The following is a 6,436-nucleotide window of genomic DNA, read 5'->3' as shown; positions in this document are numbered from 1 at the left end:
GATGATATCCAAGTGAGGTTCACCAAAGCTTGTGGACCATATGCAAAACTTCAGTTGATCATTAAGTCTAGGCAATATGACCATGGACTCTATAACAGCAATGGTATATCTGTCTTCATGTGTGGGTCGGGATAATTGCTAGTAGTAAACATGAATTAGATCATAAATTTTACAAAGAGTGCCTGAGGAAAATATAGAATATCTTCTGGCTCAATAAAGTATTAAATGAAAGGCTGTATTGCAAAATTGGATGAAATAAAGCACCAGCAGCTAAGATGGCTGGGTTACTCACCCAAAATGAACTGGGACAGGATACAAATGGCAGTCAGTATTAAGATGGATAATATATATTGAAAGAACACCTAGCATAGAATAGTTGATGGTAAAAGGAGAAATGTGTCTGACATGGGACAAATATATATTTATCTAAAAGCCAATTATCCCATCAAGAAAAATTGCACAGTAATTACTAGACCAAAGATTTTCTTATATTTCTTCATTTCCATATTTCTACTGAGGTCATAGTTTAACCAATCACTAATAAGACTATGATGGCCTGATAAGGCAACTAACCAATCATGATTGCTAGTGAAGGGGGTTAGTTGATTACATCAACTTCGGTCCTCGACTAGTATTTATTTGATTGACTTTGAAGGGATGAATGGCAAAGTCAAATTTGGAGGAATTAAAACATTGCAACAATGTGACTTAAATTCAGCAGCAAAGAGTGTGAAATTATTGTGACTGTGATGAAAACAGGCACTAATTTTCCTGTGCAGTAACATCATCATCGTTTAACATCCTCCTTCCATGCTGGCATGGGTTGGACAGTTTGACAGGAGCTGGCCAGGTAGAAGACTGCATCAGACTTCTTTGTGTTTTGGCAGGGTTTTTATGGCTGGATGCCCTAACAGCGCATTTAAAAATTAGTGAGTACTTGTTATTTTGGAGAACATTTATATTATTGATGAATGCACCTGACCAATCTACAATAATTTTTTGTTGTCCACAAGGGCCCAGGAAAATTGGGTGCTGGTAGTGTGCTTGCACCCTCTAAAATGTTTTCTGGAGGGGTGTAAAATCAAAATCTGCACCCCGCTACATACCTTTGCCAGGTTAAGAAAATAGTGTCTAAAATTTCACCTGTAAAAAGTTACTTGAAGTTAAGTTTCTTCTCAAAACAAGAAAATAAATAAAAAAATAAAAAAAGTCCGAAATGTTTAATGATGAAGCTAGTCATAAAAATTCCCAAGGGAATTCTCTAGAAAGATATATTACTGAACTAAAGCATTGTCAACATCAAAATTAAAAGTGTATACATATATATATATATACATTATTTACATTCAACGGATATTTGTCCTCATCTCGTTTGTTGTTAACACAACATTTCGGTTGATATACCCTCCAGCCTTCTTCAGCTGTCTTGGGGAAATTTGAAACCTGGGTTCTCATTCCTAAGGTATTTTTCGATGTTATTATTATTATTGTTCAGGTCACTGCTTGGAATTGAACCCGGAATCTTGGGGTTAGTAGCTTGCACTCTTAACCACTACGCCATATGCCTGTGGGCAATTATGGAGTGAATCTTTAGGGCTTATAAATCTAATATTTTTCTATCCTTCCTTAATACCGGTTCCCATATGCTGCTCATATCTGCACTCAGTCTGCTTAGGAGGTTGTTGTGTCCTAGCATATGTGTGGCTTCTGTTAGTTTTCATATTTTCCAGTGGTGTTCTCTATCTATTATTTTAACTTCATCCCACAGGGGGAGGTGGTCTCCATTTTCCATACATGATTTATCAATATCTCCTCGTGTTACAGCTTTGTGATATTCCTCTACCCTTATTTTGAGGGAGCAGCATGTTTCACCTTTGTATAACCTACCACAGCTGCATGGGATGGAGTACACTCAGTTTTTGGTCATATTCTCTTCTATTGGTGGTTTTACTTGAAAGAGATATTTGCAAAGTGTTGTATTACTCTTGAATACTGTCCTGATGTCATATGGGCTGCATATCTTTTATATCTTTTAAGAGAGGCCTTTCACATAGTAGACAGACTGTGGACAGTTTATTGGCCTCACCCTCTCTCTTCTTCATAATTGGAGTGGATAGTTGTTGCTTAAGAGATCATTATTGAGCTTGATCATTTCTTCATGGTGTGTATCATGATCGCTACTTATATTCTTTGTATGATGTTTTAGGTACTGAGCAATCTCCCTCTTTACACTGTATGGATGGTGAGAATTGAAGTTGCGGTATCGTCCAGTGAAGGTCGGCTTGCTGTATACGGATGTCCTGAATCCATACTTGGTGTGTGTTATTAATACGTCCAGGGATGCCAGCTGATTGTCTTTTTCCTTTTCCATTGTGAACTGTATGGATGGCTTTATTGAGTTCACATGATCTAACAGCACTTGGACATCTTCCTGGTGGGACCAGAGAATAAAGGTGTCATCAACATATCATAGCCATAGTGTTGGTTTTAGTGGTGTTGATCCTAAAGCCAAATTCTCAAAGTATTCCATGTATATATTGGCTATTACTGGTGATAATGGTGAACCCATAGCTAAACCCTCCTCTTGTTGATATATATCAGTGTCCATACTGAAGTAGGTAGTTTCTACACAGAAGGTCAACATTTCCATCAAGTTTCTTATTGGTTTACTATTGCGTTCTTTCAGATGGGTGTGTGTCACTACTTTTTCTTGCATCACCGATGGTGCTTCACCAGTTGGGACTTTGGTGAACAGACTTATCACATCTAGACTCACCACCTGGTTGGATTCAATGGAGTTATCCTTGATCAGTTCTGTGAAGTGGGTGGAATTCTTCACATACGATGTTGACTTTCCTGCTAATGGACTGATTATATCCACAAGCGGCTCAGTGGATGACATGCTGAACCTCTACAGCTCGCTATATCTCTTAATGGAATACCATCCTTGTGAATCTTAGGGAGACCGTACATGTGTAGTAGTTTGCTGTGGTGTTGAGTCAGTTGTCTGTACTTCATTGGTGTAAAGTGATCATTGCCATCATGTTCTACCCCTATGACAATAAACAACAAGGTTTGCAGCCACAACCACTCCTCAGTATTATTAAACAGCATAGTCCCTAGCTCTACTGCACTGTCAGGCTATTCAAATTTCTCACTCTCTCAGAATAACACAAGAAATCCATCAAGATCTATTCTACTGATAATATCATAACCACTACTACAACTCTAATTAGTGAAGAATTATGCCTTTCTTTTTCCTACTGTCCACCCCAATCTGAATGTATACCTCACAGCTCCATGATGAATCTGCCAACTGTAAATAAAGTAAAATCTATGAATACTTGAAAAACCCCAAATAAGCTGGTAACTGCAACTTCACTCATTTACCTGGGACAAGATGCACAATTCATACAAGCAACACCAGCCGAAGCTAAAGCACACATCTTTAACCACCACAAACACCAAATACTAAATCAAATTTAATAGCTTCCACACATGTAACCCGGAATCCTAAAATCTGCTGCTATTCCCAATGTGAAAGATTATGTTTGAAGTATGACTGTCTTTTCACTTGTCTTCCAGTGGCTTGATGCACTATTAAAAGTATGACACCAAGCCACCACCACATCCACAATAGAAACATCCCTTGCAGTGACAGTGTTAGTTCAGAGTTTCACAGAAACCCAGATATCCACCGGTTACAATAGTAAAATCAACAGCTCAAACCATGTAACCATATTCAACAGTTCAATCATAACTTCAGAGAATAGCTCCTTCTAGAACAAGAAAATTCTTTTTTAGCCATGATCAATTTGGCAAAAGAAATCAAAAACAACCTTTTAGTTCTCACACAGTACCAACCACTGCTATTACCCCAGTACACAACCACACACCATTGCTGTCATTAACTCACAAATTCAACCCAGTAATAATACTGAATGTACAAGATCTCTTATACTTGATAAATCGAACAAAAGTATCATATCTTAGAGACCTTGCACACAGAGAAAAGACATCTGAAATACTTAGTGAAATGCACCTGTCTCTGGACATACTGGATGCAGAAGTACACATGTCAAGTTATGTACTACACAGAACTGACTGCAGGATCTGGAAACAAGGAGGAGTATAACATTTCATCCATGAAAACCTGAAAACAAATATTCTCTTCTCCCATTTCAACTCAATGTGTGATACACTAATTATGCATGTAACTGGCCAGGCATTACCTATCATCCTCCTGATGTGGTTAACTACAGAGATCATTTCAGGGATGCTTTGTCATTCGAAAGCCAAACCCTAGGTGAGGCCATCCCATAAGCCAATGTACTTTTAACAGAAGACTTCAATTTTCCTAGTCTCAGCTGGTGTGATGGTCATATTTTTGCTGTTGACACCACCAAATTGAACTATCTTATTGTTAAAGACGGGAAATTATGACTTTAGACAATAGTATGCCTTATGCATGACTTTTCAGTATGTTCCTCTGTCACCTTTGTCCATGTCTTGTATGTGATATTTCTAATTGCTTCTTTGTCATCCTTCTGTACAAGAGTTTAATCAATCAATCTATCTATCTGTGTATGTATATATTTATATAATGTCTACTTCCTGTGCAATATTTCATGGTTATTCCTCAATGTAACAACGCACCTCCTGTTCCTACTCAGTGGAACCCTACACAATGTTCAGTATTTGGTGCAAAATTTTCTTTCTTTTCTATCCCTTTCTCCTCTTCCATCTTCTCTCTCCTTTTGTGTGCAAAACCTTCCCCATCTACTTCTGTCTTTTCCTCTTTACTGCCTATCATTTCTTCCTCATCAACTATCTACTGTCTATTCTTATTCCCTTCTTCTTTTTGCACACCCTCTTTCTTCCTACCTGCTCTTCCTCAACCTTCTCTACTTCTCTCTGTTGGTCTCTCTCTCTTCACTTTTTGGTACCAACAGACCATCCAATTTCTTCATCACCCATCTTTTTTCTACTTGACCAGTGCTTAGGTGAGACCATGTTTTTTTTTTTCATCTCCTGCTTAGCATCCACTTCAGACCTCCAGTTTGTCTTATCTTTTCACTCTTTTCTTTCTTTCTCACAAAACTGCGATAACATACTCAATTCGAAATATGGCCCCTGAAATTTTGAAAATGCGATTTTTGAAATGTTTTATCAGAATCGGATCCTCCATAACCCAAAACGTGAGATACCGTAAAAAAAAAAAAATCAATACATATATATCTATTTTACCGGAAGTTATGACGGAAAAATCGGATCTTGTGAATTTTCCGAAAGTCCCTCCCCCCCCCCGCCAGGGTCGTCAGCACGCATTTTTTTTAATATTCGTTTTCTACATACTTCTTAACACCCAACAGGCTGGTTTATTTTTTTTTTTTGTTCCCGGATGAAGATCTTTATATTAACCAAAAACTCTGCGGTCGATACGTTCAACTAAAAAATTTTCAAGGCGGTGCCCCAGCATGGCCTCAGTCGAATGACTGAAATAAGTAAAAGGTGGGGCTTTTGTCCACTTTCACACTTTAACTATGAAGCTTTTGTCCGGATCCCAAATAGCTCATACCCTGTGAACATAAGAGCCTCGAATCATGTTCTAGACTCACACAATATACTTGAACTGCAAATTTTCCTCTGTTCGTGTACCTTTTCAAGTTGTTTCTCAAGTGAATATCATTATTTGAAAATCTAGTTTAAAGTTGCGTACAAGCCAATTGCTCAGATATTGAAGTAATGGTAGTGAAACAATTTTAACCTAATTTCTGATGTTACATCGCCAGTATACGAGTGCTTGCATACTTTACACATATCAATAAAACATATACAAAGCAAATTGTAAATAAATTCACAAAAACTCATCAGTAAAAAATTTTGGCTTTCTATGCAACACAACAAACAGAAAAAAGAAAAGAGAAACAGAAACACTGCAGCAGTTAAAAGTTTCATTCAACGGAAATAAGGATTCTGAAAAAAATTTGTTTATCAACAAGTTTCAATATTTTACAACCCACACCTAGCACTTCCTTTCTAACTGATTCCTTCTCGTTGTGTGTATATGTTGGTTGTTATGGCCTGTCAGAGGGTGATCATTGGTTTCGCACCTATAAAGCGCTCAGCTGTGAAAGCAACTCGTCAAATATATAGACATATATATATATGTGTGTGTGTGTATACATACATACATATATATATATATATATATATACCGGAGTAAGCACATGAAATGTGCAACAAGGTGGAAAAAAGAGTACTCAAATACCAGAGGTAGAGTAATATGCTTTATTTAAAAGCAGCAGAAATATAACAAAAAAAACCGTTACTCTGAGTTTCACGTTCCCGTTCATCGGACAAAACTGTCCGATGAACGGGAACGTGAAACTCAGAGTAACGGTTTTTTTGTTATATTTCTGCTACTTTTAAATAA

Source organism: Octopus bimaculoides, chromosome 19, assembly GCF_001194135.2.
Source record: "Octopus bimaculoides isolate UCB-OBI-ISO-001 chromosome 19, ASM119413v2, whole genome shotgun sequence".
NCBI lineage: Eukaryota > Metazoa > Mollusca > Cephalopoda > Octopoda > Octopodidae > Octopus > Octopus bimaculoides.
The sequence above is the reverse complement of the archived record's forward strand: the minus strand, read 5'-3'. Positions refer to the sequence as shown.